At 40.6% G+C, this 12,184-nt stretch overlaps 1 protein-coding gene across 8 annotated transcripts in view; it reads left to right on the forward strand.

Moving 5' to 3' along the window:
* Positions 1 to 12,184, forward strand: part of RALGAPA1 (Ral GTPase activating protein catalytic subunit alpha 1) — a 269,311-nt gene that overhangs the window by 245,795 nt on the left and 11,332 nt on the right. The gene's annotated exons all lie outside the window — the stretch shown is intronic.

The following is a 12,184-nucleotide window of genomic DNA, read 5'->3' on the forward strand; positions in this document are numbered from 1 at the left end:
AGTCTGTTTACACTGCCCATTGAGGCAAGGCTTATAGCTAAATAAACATTTTGCTTTTTCCTGAAAGTAATGTTGGTGGACATATCCTTCCTATACTTCAAACTGTTGTAAATATTCTCAGTAAATGATGCATTACCTTGGAATAATCTCCAAATATTTTTTTTAAAAGATGTAATTTATTTATTTGAGAGATAGAGTTACAGGCAGTGAGAAGGAGAGACAGAGAGAAAGGTCTCCCCACCATTGGTTCACTCCCCAAATGGCCACAATGGCCGGCGCTGCGCCAATCCAAAGCCAGGAGCCAGGAGCTTCTTCCTGGTCTCCCACACAGGTGCAGGGGCCCAAGGATGTGGGTCATCTTCTACTGCTTTCCCAGGCCATAGCAGAGAGCTAGACTGGAAGTGGAGCAGCAGAGACTAGAACCCGGTACCCTTATGGGATGCCGGCACTGCAGGCAGAAGACCAACCCATGGCACCGGCCCTCAAGATGATTTTTAAAACCTATATACAGTTCCTGATTTACTATGGTGCAAATTATTTTCCAGTTTTACAGTTGTGTGGAAGTGATAACGTATTCAGTAGGAAGTATACTTCAATTTCTAAATTTTAAGAATTGTGCATAAGTTATGTGCCACAGTGTGACATACATATATATGTATACAGTGTATACTGATCAAATCGGGATAATCAGCATTTCCCCTTCCTTGACATTCCTTTGGAGCCCTGGAACTCCACTTCTCCACTTGTTCAAAAAATATGTAAAACATTGCTTTGAACTATATTCACCCAGCTGTGTTGTGTAACGCCAGCAGAAGCTTAGGCCTGCCATCTAACTTTGGTTCATTTTGTCAAACTGTATGCGTCCTCCCGACCCTGGCCCAGCCCCTACTAATCACCATTCTGTGTTCAGATCCCCCCACACTTTTTTTTTTTTTTTTTTTTTGGTCTGGCTTATTTCATCTAAAGGGAGTCCTCCAGTTCCATCCTTTTTTATGACTGAATAATACTCCTGTGTATATATAACCACATTTTCTTTTTCAGTTCATCAGTTAATGGATACCTGGGTTGACTATGTTATCTTGGCTATTGTAAATATTGCTGCAACGAACATGGTAGAGCAGGTATCTCTTTCACACAATTTTTTTAAGATTTATTTACTTATTTGAAAGGCAGTGTTAGAGTGAGGCAGAGAGAAAGAGAGAGGTCTTCCATCCATTGGCTCACTCTCCAATTGGCTGCAATAGCCAGAGCTGCACCAATCCAAAGCCAGGAGCCTCCTCTGTCTCCCATATGGGTGCAGAGGTCCAAGGGCTTGGGCCATCTTGTACTGCTTTCCCAGGGCTCAGCAGAGAGCTGGATCAGAAGTGGAGCAGCCAGGACTCAAACCAGCGCCCATATAGGATGCCAGCACTACAGGCGGCAGCTTTACCCACTACACCACAGCACCAGTCCCTCATACAATGATTTCTTGTCCTGGGAATATATACTCAATAGTGGGATTGTTGAATCATGGCAGCTCTATTTATAACTTTTTTTTTTAAAGATTTTATTTATTTATATGAAAGGTAGAGTCAGAGGGAGAGACAGAAAGGTCTTCCATCCATTGGTTCACTCCCCAAATGGCTGCAACAGCCAGAGCTAGGCCGATCCAAAGCCAGGAACCAGGAGCTTCCTCTGGGTCTCCCACGCGGGTACAGGGGCCCAAGCACTTGGGCCATCCTCTATTCTTTCCCGGCCCACAGCAGAGAACTGGATGGAAGAGGAACAGCTGGGACACGAACTGGCACCCATATGGGATGCCAGCGCTGCAGGTGGAGGCCCAGCCTACTATACCACAGTGCCAGCCCGTTTCTAAGTTTTTAAGGGATCTTCATATTGTTCTCCATTGTGGATGTTCTAAATTACATTCCTACCAACCATGTATAACAGTTCTCCTTTCTCCACCTTCTAACATGTTATTTCTATCTTTTTGATAAAAGCCATTCTAGAGCTGGTGCTATGGCATAGAAAATTAAGCCTCTATCTGCAGTGTTAGCATCCCATATGGGCACTGGTTCAAGTCCAGCTCGCTGCTAATTGGCCTGGGAAAGCAGAGTGCTTGGGCCCCTGAACCCAAGTGAGAGACCTGGAAGAAGCTCCTGGCTCCTGGCTTCGGCCTGGAACAGCTCTGGCCATGCAGCCGTTTTGGAAGTGAACCAGCAGATAAAAGACCTTTCTTCCTCTCTCTCCTTCTGTGTGTCTCTGCCTTTCCAATAAATAAATCTTTGGGGTTTTTTTTTGGGGGGGGCATTCTAAGAGTTGAAGTAATATCTCATTGTGGTTTGGGCTTGCATTTCCCTGATGGCTCGTGATATTGGGCATTTTTTTCATATATCTGTTGGCCATTGTATTTCTTTTCAGAAATGTCTGTTCAGGTCCTGTGTCCATTTCTTGACTAGATTGGTTGATTTTTGGTTAAGTCTTTTTAGTTCCCTATATCTTCCAGATATTCCTTTGTCGGTTCATAACTTCCAAATATTTTCTCATTCTATTGGATGTCTCCTCGCTCTGTTTCCTTTGCTGTCCAGAAGCTTCTAAATTTTACAGAATCCCATTTGTTTAGTTTGGTTTTTTTTTTTGCCTGCACTTTTTGGGGTCTTATCCAAAAATATCGTTGCCTATGCTAGTGTTTTGAAGTGTTTTCCCTATATTTTCTTATAGCAGTTTCATAATTTCATGTCTTTTATTTAGGTCTTTGATCCATCTTGACTAGATCTTTTGTATATGGCAAGATAGAAGTCTAATTTCATTTTTCTAAATATATATATCCAGTTTTGCCAGCACCATTTATTGAGAAGACTATTCTTTATCTAATGTATGTTCTTAACAGGTGAAAAACAAGTCAGTAGGCATTTGTATGTGAATTACAGGATTCTCTGTGTTTCTGATGCATGTGTTGGCTTTTCACACCAGTACCATGCTGGGTTTTTTTTAAAGATTTATTTATTTATTTGAAGGCAGAATTACAGCGAGCCGGGGGGATGAGGGAGAGACAGACAGACTAACCGAACTTCCTTCTGCTGGTTCACTCCACAAATGACTGCAACAGTCAGGGCTGGGCCAGGACCTTCTTCCAGGTCTCCCAGATGGGAGGCAGGGGCCAAAGCACTTGGACCATCTGCTGCTGCTTCCCCTGGCACTTTAACAGGGAACTGGATCAGAAGTAGAGCAGCTGGGACTCCAGCCAGTACTCATGGGATGCTGGCATTGCAGTTGGCAACTTAGTAAACCACAATGCTAGCTCCATCATGCTGCTTTAATCAGCATAGGTTTATAGTATGCTTTGAAGTTAGATATTGTGATGCCCCTAGCTTTTTTTTGCCCTCTCAGAATCACTCTGGCTGTTCTGGATATTTTAGGATTGTTTTCTATTATGAAACAATAGGGTAGTTTAATGGATATTACATTGAATCTATAGATTGATTTATGTAGTACAAAAATGTTAACAGGATTAATTCTTCATGAACATGGAATATCTTCCCATGTATTATCTGTCATCTATGATTTCTTTCATCACTTTTTATGATTTGCATTGTATATATCTTTTGTTGCTTTAAATTTTTCCCTGAGGCCCAAGGTTGTAACACATCAGGTTAAGCCACCACTTGAGACACTCGTCCTGTATCTGAGTGTCTGGGATCGAGTCCTACCTCTACCTGTATTGTGCATCAGAGGATGACTCAAGTGCTGGGGCCCCTGCCACCCATGGTGGAGACCCAGATGTTCCTGGTTTCAGTCTCACCCAACCCTGGTTATTGTAAGCATTTAGAAAATAAACCAGTAGGTAGAAGATGTGTCTCCTTCACTATGTCTCCCTCTCTCTCTTTCCTTCTGCCTTTCAAATAAATAAAAATGAATATTTTTAAAAATTCATTTCTAAGTATTCTATTGAACTTCAAATTTATTTTTTATTTTTTGACAGGCAGAGTGGACAGTGAGAGAGAGAGACAGAGAGAAAGGTCTTCCTTTGCCGTTGGTTCACCCTCCAATGGCCGCCGCAGCCGGCGCACCGCGCTGATCCAATGGCAGGAGCCAGGTACTTCTCCTGGTCTCCCATGGGGTGCAGGGCCCAAGCACTTGGGCCATCCTCCACTGCACTCCCTGGCCACAGCAGAGAGCTGGCCTGGAAGAGGGGCAACCAGCACAGAATACGGCGCCCCGACCGGGACTAGAACCCGGTGTGCCAGCACCACAAGGCGGAGGATTAGCCTAGTGAGCTGTGACGCCGGCTTGAACTTCAAATCTTTATCCTTTCTAGGGCTAATGTTAAAATACTCTCTTGCTTTGCCAGGCAGCAGCAGTGAGCCACAACTCCTCAACCATGTGCTCTGTATACTTTACAGGGTACTGTATTTATAAGCTATCATGGTCAGATTAGATGTGTTAAATGTATTTTTGACTTAATGATATTTTCAATTCACAGTGGATTTACAGGGACTTAATCTCATCATAGATTGAGGGGCATCTGTATTTAAAACTTTTCAGACTTTTTTAAAGATTAACATTGTTTTTGTTTTTGTTTTTTTTTTGACAATTATAGACAGTGAGAGAGACAGAGAGAAAGGTCTTCCTTCCATTGGTTCACCCCCGAAATGGCCACTATGGCTGGCGTGCTGCGCCTATCCAAAGCCAGGAGCCAGGTGTTTCCTCCTGGTCTCCCATGCAGGTGCAGGGCCCAAGCACCTGGGCCATCCTCCTCTGCACTCCCGGGCCACAGCAGAGAGCTGGACTGGAAGAGGAGCAACCAGGACTAGAACTCGGTGCCCATATGGGATGCCAGTGCCATAGGTGGAGGATTAACCAAGTGAGCCACGTCGCCAACCCTCAGACATTTTTCAAGGATATTATTACTTCTGTTCTTAGCATACAAAGCAGTTTGGGACATTTGACCTTGTCTATAGAATTCTCTCAAAATCTTTCCTTCTCTCTTCTAAGTGACCACTTGCTTGAACAAATAGAATTAGTTTAACTAAATTCATTGCTTCATATCATTGTAGAATTTTTTTTAAATGTGTTTATTGGGACCAACGTTGTGGCTTAGTGGGTAAAGCTGTGCCTGCAGTGCCAGCATCCCTTATGGGCTCCGTTTTAAGTTCCAGCTGCTCCACTTCCAGTCCAGCTCCCTACTTTTGCACCTGGGAAGGCAGCAGAAAATGGGCCATTGCTTGGGCCCCTGCACCCACCTGGCAGACCCAGAAGCTCCTGGATCCTGGTTTTGGCCTGGCCCAGCCCTGGTCATTATGGTCTTTGGGAAGTGAACCAGTGGATAGAAAACCTCTCTAACTTTTTTTTTTTTTTAAATAATTCTCCATGTACATTTCTGTCCACACAAACAGAAATCAACACACACTTTACAATATTAACCTGTCTTGAGACATTCAAGTCAATTCAGATGGCAAAAATATAATTCAGTCACTAGTGAAATGTTTAAAAATATATATTAAACAAGTTTTTTACAAGATAAAAAATAATCTTCCACAATGCCATAAACTGCAGATCGCTTAGAGTTAAGCTATTTAGATGATTTCAGTTCAGTTTTTGGTTTCAAAAATCTAGAGACAGCAAAAAAGAAAAAAAGCATTGCCAAAATTTGTTTTCACATTCCTCGTTCTTGTTCCACTGCTCGTTATACTGTTTAAAGATGCCGATGAAGGTGCCCTTGCACGACCTGGGGCCTTCAGATGGTTGAAGAGTTTATTTTGGGATAGAAATTCACTCTGGCAGGTTGTACAGCTGATGAGAACATCACTCACAGACAGTGGTTCAGCAGGTACTCTGACAGACTTTTTTGAGTCTGGTTTTCTTTCCTTTGGGTTTGTTGTTGTTGTTGTGTGTTTTTTTTTTTGTTTTTTGTTTTTTGTTTTTTTACAGGCAGAGTGGACAGTGAGAGAGAGAGAGAGAAAGGTCTTCCTTTGCCATTGGTTCACCCTCCAATGGCCGCCGCGGCCGGCGCACCGCGCTGATCCAATGGCGGGAGCCAGGTGCTTCTCCTGGTCTCCCATGGGGTGCAGGGCCCAAGCACTTGGGCCATCCTCCACTGCACTCCCGGGCCACAGCAGAGAGCTGGCCTGGAAGAGGGGCAACCGGGACAGAATCCAGCGCTCCAACCGGGACTAGAACCCGGTGTGCCGGCGCCGCAAGGCAGAGGATTAACCTAGTGAGCCGCGGCGCCGGCCTCCTTTGGGTTTTCTAACTACGCCTTTCAAACAAATATTTCAAAAATTGAAAAAAAATTATTTACTTATTTATTAGGCAGAGTTAAGAGATCTTGCATCCATTGACTCACTTCCCAGGTGACAACAGCAGCCAGGGCCAGGCCAGGCCAAAGCCAGGAGCCAGGATTAACAGGGGCCCAGGAACTTGGGCCATCTTCCACTGCTTTCCCAGGTGCATTAGCAGGGAGCTGGATAGGAAGTGGAGTACCCAAGACAAACTGGTACCCATATGGGATGCTGGCATCACAAGCGGCAGCTAAACCCACTGTGCCACAATCCAGACATTGTAGAGTTTTTTTCCTAAGCAATTGTTGTAGTATAAATGCCTTTTAAATCGTCAGTTTTCATTTAATGTTATTCCTTACATATTTCTATATCATGCCATATTCGTTTTTTATTTTTTGGTTTTTTTTTGTTTTGTTTTTGATTGTTGTTCCAAAGAAGGTCAGCAAGATGAAGCGATGGAGTGAAACCAAATTCTTTCTCACAAGTAAGGTAGCTTGAAAGGGCTGCTGAGGGGGCTTTCACATCATGGGCCTCAGTAATTGCTGTGGTTCAGGGCCTGCATCCCAGTCTTTTCCCCAGGCTCTACAGGCTCTTTATTGGGAGAACAGGCATGAGTAAACTGTTTTTAAGAAGTCATTTCTGGGGCTGGCACTGTGGCGTAGCAGGTAAAGCTGCTACCTGCAGTGCCAGCATCCCATATGGGCACTGGTTTGAGTCCCGCTGCTCCACTTCCAATCCAGCTCTCTGCTATGGCCTGGAAAAACTGTAGAGGACAGCCTAAGTGCTTGGGCCCCCGTACCCACGTGGGAGACCCAGAAGCTGCTCCTGGCTTTGGATGGGCATAGCTTTGGCTGTTGCAGCCATCTGGAGAATGAACCAGTTAATGGAAGATAATCCTCTCAGCCTCTGCCTCTAACTCTGCCTTTCTTTAAAAAAAAAATTCTGTCCCAGCTTCTTGGGGTTGCGGGCTAGATTTGGTGGTCCTCAATGTTACTACTTCACGTTGGTGATTAGTACTCCAATGATTCTTTTCTCTTTTTTAAAGATTTATTTATTTGAGAGGCAGAGTTAGAGAGAGAGGGCGAAACAGGGAAAGGACCACAATGGCCGGAGCTGGGCCCATCAGAAGCCGGAGCTTCTTCCAGGGCTCAAGCACTTGGGCCATCCTCTGCTGTTTTCCCAGGCTATCAGCAGGGAGCTGGATAGGAAGAGGAGGAGCCAGCACAAGAACTGGTACCTACATGGAATGCCGGCCCCGTAGGCGGAGGCTTAACCTACTGCACTGCAGCACCAGCCCCCAGTGATTCTCATATGTTATTTATATTTTAATTGTCTGTTTTGTAGTTATAGAATAGTGGGGAGACTAATTTCTTTTTATCTTCAGCACCTAACACAGATTATAACCACAATTTATAAGCTTTGTGAAAACAGAAGAGTTTGCCCCAAATCCACTCAGTTTTAATACTCAAATTACAAAGCTCCAGATATAGCCTAAGTAATCCTCTTTTTTTAAAAACTTTATCAGTAAGCAACATTTCTAAGTAATGTTTACTGTTGGAATTCTCCTTCCTACAATTACTGTTCTTGGAATTTTGTAAATAGATAAAGCAGATGAAATTCTTAACTGCTGAAACCACAAAGAAGCCACAGAAATATATGGGTAAAGGCAAGTATACACTAAGTTAGGAATTTCAGAATGGGCCTTAAATCCCTGACACTATAATATTAAGCACAGATATAAACACTTGATAATTTTATTTATTTAAAAAGGAGCCAGGTTTTTTGTTTGTTTGTGAAATAAAACATTAAACCTGAATTTAAAAGGAAAATAAACAGTGACAAATATTTAATATTGGTTACAATAACTTTGATTTTTTTGTGAAAACTGTTCATTCTTATGTGTAGCATATATGTACCCACATATATATATATATATATAAGTTTGTATAAGGGTACTTAAGAGCATTTGTGGAAAATGAGATTAAAAGGATGCAAAAAATTTTTAAATCCATAATAGTTATAATATGCATTTCCATGTACTTTTTAAAGATCTGCTCTGTGCATGGATACCAACATTTTGTGTCAGAATAAATTAATCTTTTAGTCCCATTTTCCATGAACTTTTTAAAGTACCCTAATTTAAGTGTGTGTGAATACAGATTTTCATTTCTTTCAAACTAATAAGAAGGCAACTAACATTACAACCTACTGTACATACCATGGAATCAGACATCACACAAGTGAAAGCTCTTTTTTATCAGCAAAAACAACATTACAGGCTTAACAAAAATTATTGCAGAGAATGAAGTGTTACGGCTTTGTTAAAACTAAATCTACCTTTATCTGTTCTCCATATAAATAAAGTTGAAATACTTGCGACTACTTAGCCTTCTGCAGCATCTTTCCTTCTTACCGTGTTTTCCTCACAAATAATCAGTTTCCTCGCATTAAAATAAGTGAAAAGCCCCTCTGTGCATTACACAAATAAAAATATTATCAGTGTTATCAGAGTTTTTGGACATGACTATAGGTATATTTATTTAACTAGCATTGAAAGTTGCCCTCCTGGAGACAACACCTGCTATTCACAAAGACACGAGCCAAAGGTCAGAATAAACTATCCTCAGCACAGATGTAGGGGCACTTCTGGGTCACCCTGTATCCCGTACCGTCAGCACCCTCTGTGAAGTAAGAACAGGCGGTGGTATCCCATTTAGCATATGAGGACACTTGAAAAAGTTCACACAAAAATTGAAAGATTAATAATTTTTGGTGCAAAAAATTGAAATCTTTAATTTTCCCATAACACATTTTCCATGAACTTTCTGAAGATCCTACATATACATGACCTTTTTAAAAAATTACACCAAAATAAACTTTTAATTCCATTTTCCATGAACTTTTTGAAGTTCTCTGGTAACAGAAAGGTGTAACACAGGTAACTCAATATCTGGTCTTGAAAAGTAGTTAAAATGTGATAATGTTAGTATTAACGAAGTACAAATTAAACTACTTATGTTAAAGAAAATGTTTCGTTTCCTTCATTATTTTTAGAATATGTTCCTTTTCCCCTTTCTGCTTTTGCAGAAAGTAGGAAGGGGGATTAGTGGATAATTACATTGCTGTGATTGCAGCACCTGTGTGTTATTTCTTTTGATTGGCTAGTTCTCTACGAAGGATTCCTACCAGCTGAAAGTCTCCCTTATCAAATGGTTTTTATTAGCTAATTTTGACTTGTTTTAAATTTACAGCACAAACTTTAATTCATCCTTATCTTGTACTTTGAATTTCTGTTGTGAAATTTCGTTTACCTTCACCTTTTTATCATCTTACCCATTTCAGGTTTTTAATTTCAGTGGCAACGACAACCTGCACTCACAGTAGGAATACAGCATGAATTGTCGTGTTGTTGCTGCCATCTAGTTTGTGTATGCTACTCCATTTATAGGTACTAATAAGCCTTCCCTAGAGAGCTGCCTTTTAAGGAGTAAGTGTCTAACCTATTGTAAGGAGAGATAGGAATTAGGTGCTTTGGATTCTGGTTATAGTTGCAGATGCTAACAGCACTGTTTTGAACTTTATCATCTCAATCATAGAAAGCACCTTGCTGTGCACTCACAAGTACAGTTTAAGTATGGCAAGTTGAATATATTGTTTATGTACGTTTTCCAAAGTAAAAAAGAACAGATTGGATTGCTTTGTTTTAATGTTACTTGACTATATCTTTATAATTTTCCAAGTTTAATGATCTCCCAAAAAGGAAACGTCAGATTTTAGCTTGCCCTAATATGTGATGAGTGCTGTAGTTTTTAAATTCATCCATTCCTGATGGTTTTTCTCTCTGCCACTTGTACTTGAACTTTTTAAAATTCATTTTAGAAAGCATTGTTTTTACTAATTAAGAATAATTTTATTGACTAGATTATGTGTTTTTATACAGATCTTTGATCTGGATAAATTGAGTTTTGTGCAGCTGTGAATTAGGGTTTCTTCAGTGTTACAGACATCCTTCTCTAGAGTGAAGTAGAAGCACCCTCCAAAATATGTCTGATCTAGATCATCCTTTTCCTAGTTTGATGAGTTTAGTACACAGGAAATACTCTCCCTGATGTAGAAATACTAACATGTGCTTTCCTTCTGCCTAATTTTTGTGTGAACTCTAAATATAATAAGATAAAGTAAGATATTTCATTTACAGGCCCTCTGAAAGTAGAGCGTTTTGAAAGCAGGTAGGTGTCTCCACCCTACTTTTCATGAAGCATTTTACCCATTCAAGCAGACTTTTAAAAACAGCTTGTTTTGATAGCAGACTGTTCTCCTGTGGGCCTGCAGCCTTTGCTTCCTGGCAGCACCTTTGGTGCGAAAAGAGAGTGATCAATTGGGAGACTATCAGTGCCAGCATGCATAGAGTGATAAGTTAACACACCACTGGGAATTTCTAGGGCCCACCAAGATACTTCACTTCTAATGTGCTAACAAGCTCATTTTTCTACCTCTTGCCTCTTCAGTTATTTTTTTTTCTCAGAAGAGCTTAGAAGTTGAGTGCATCAGGCATAATGAAAAGCTCTGTAGGAGGGAGAAGCAATAACCCCATTTTTCCCTTTTCAGCCAAATAGAAAATTAGTTTCTGGTAATACACAAAGGCCAGTATTTTTTGTACAAGGGGCACTGCTGTGAATCAAAGGACTCTATTAACTGCAGAAAATTCGGCAGCTGTGAATCTCCCCCAATGAAAAAAGTACTTTCCAACAAGTTGTGAGATATGTGGTATTATTTAGATTGAACCATCAGTTTCATCCTCTTCCATTTATAACCATATATTCTCTTTAAAAGTGCTATATTACTTTTCCATGTGAGGACGCAAAGATGTCTATGTTATTTTCCCATAGAATCCCTACTGCCCATCATTTTAATATAGCCATCTTGTCCTGTTGCTAACCATTTCAGAAATAAAATTATTTTGAAGTTTAGCCCTAGTATACTGAATTGAAAATAATGGATTTCAAAGAATTGGAATTTAGGCTATTTCAATATTTGATGCATAAAATACATTGTAATACAACAAGAGACTATGCCAGCTATTTAGAGGGTAAAAGATACCACAAAGTCAAGCACATAAGGAATATTCTATAGCCTTACCTTCTATGCTTTTCTGTCTCCTTTATCAACCTTGTCAGTGTAACTGGCCACAGAGTCACACATTCATTTAAATTTGTTATTTAAAATTAACTTCCTCTCAAATTTTATTTTTCTTGGTCTTGGTTATAGTTGTGGTGTACAATTTCTAGAATTGTAGAACTATAATAATTAAACTGCATTTTTTAAAAAAGTAAGACATTTTGAGGGGGAAATGTTACAGTGGGTTTTGGAAAAAAGGAAGAACCAATAGGCAAATTTTTGTTAGCCTTCTTTAAATGTCTTATATACTTTTTTATTATCCTTATTTAAATGTCAACATAGCACACTGAGTACAGCAGGAAAACTTTCAGAAGTTGTAGAAGAAAGGTTAACTGATTTCTCAGTTCAGGAACTATACGACATGAAGTCAGCATGCGAGTTTTTCCTGATAATTGTATGTTGCTGCCTGCTGCTCTACATTTTGACAGCCATTTCCATAGTTGCTTTCATGAACAACGGAAATATTCTCTCTCTTTCTCGCCCTCTCTGTGCTAACAGCACAATCAGACCTGCTGAAACAGGAAGCCTGGAGTGGGTTGTTCAGAAGCAACAACACTCCAAGGTACTGGTTGCTTGTCAATAATATCAGAGAAGAAAATGTGGTGAAAGGGAAGTACAGTATTTTTCTGTCAGTGTCAGTGCCCTGTAGATGCTTTTGTTAGTATTTAGGAGTCCTGTGGCTTCTTTGCAAATATTCCTGCTTGTTTCAGTGTTATAATTGACGAGGTATTTTTTTCCTGACGTAC

The sequence above is a fragment of the Oryctolagus cuniculus genome, chromosome 12 (assembly GCF_964237555.1).
Source record: "Oryctolagus cuniculus chromosome 12, mOryCun1.1, whole genome shotgun sequence".
Taxonomy (NCBI): Eukaryota; Metazoa; Chordata; class Mammalia; order Lagomorpha; family Leporidae; genus Oryctolagus; species Oryctolagus cuniculus.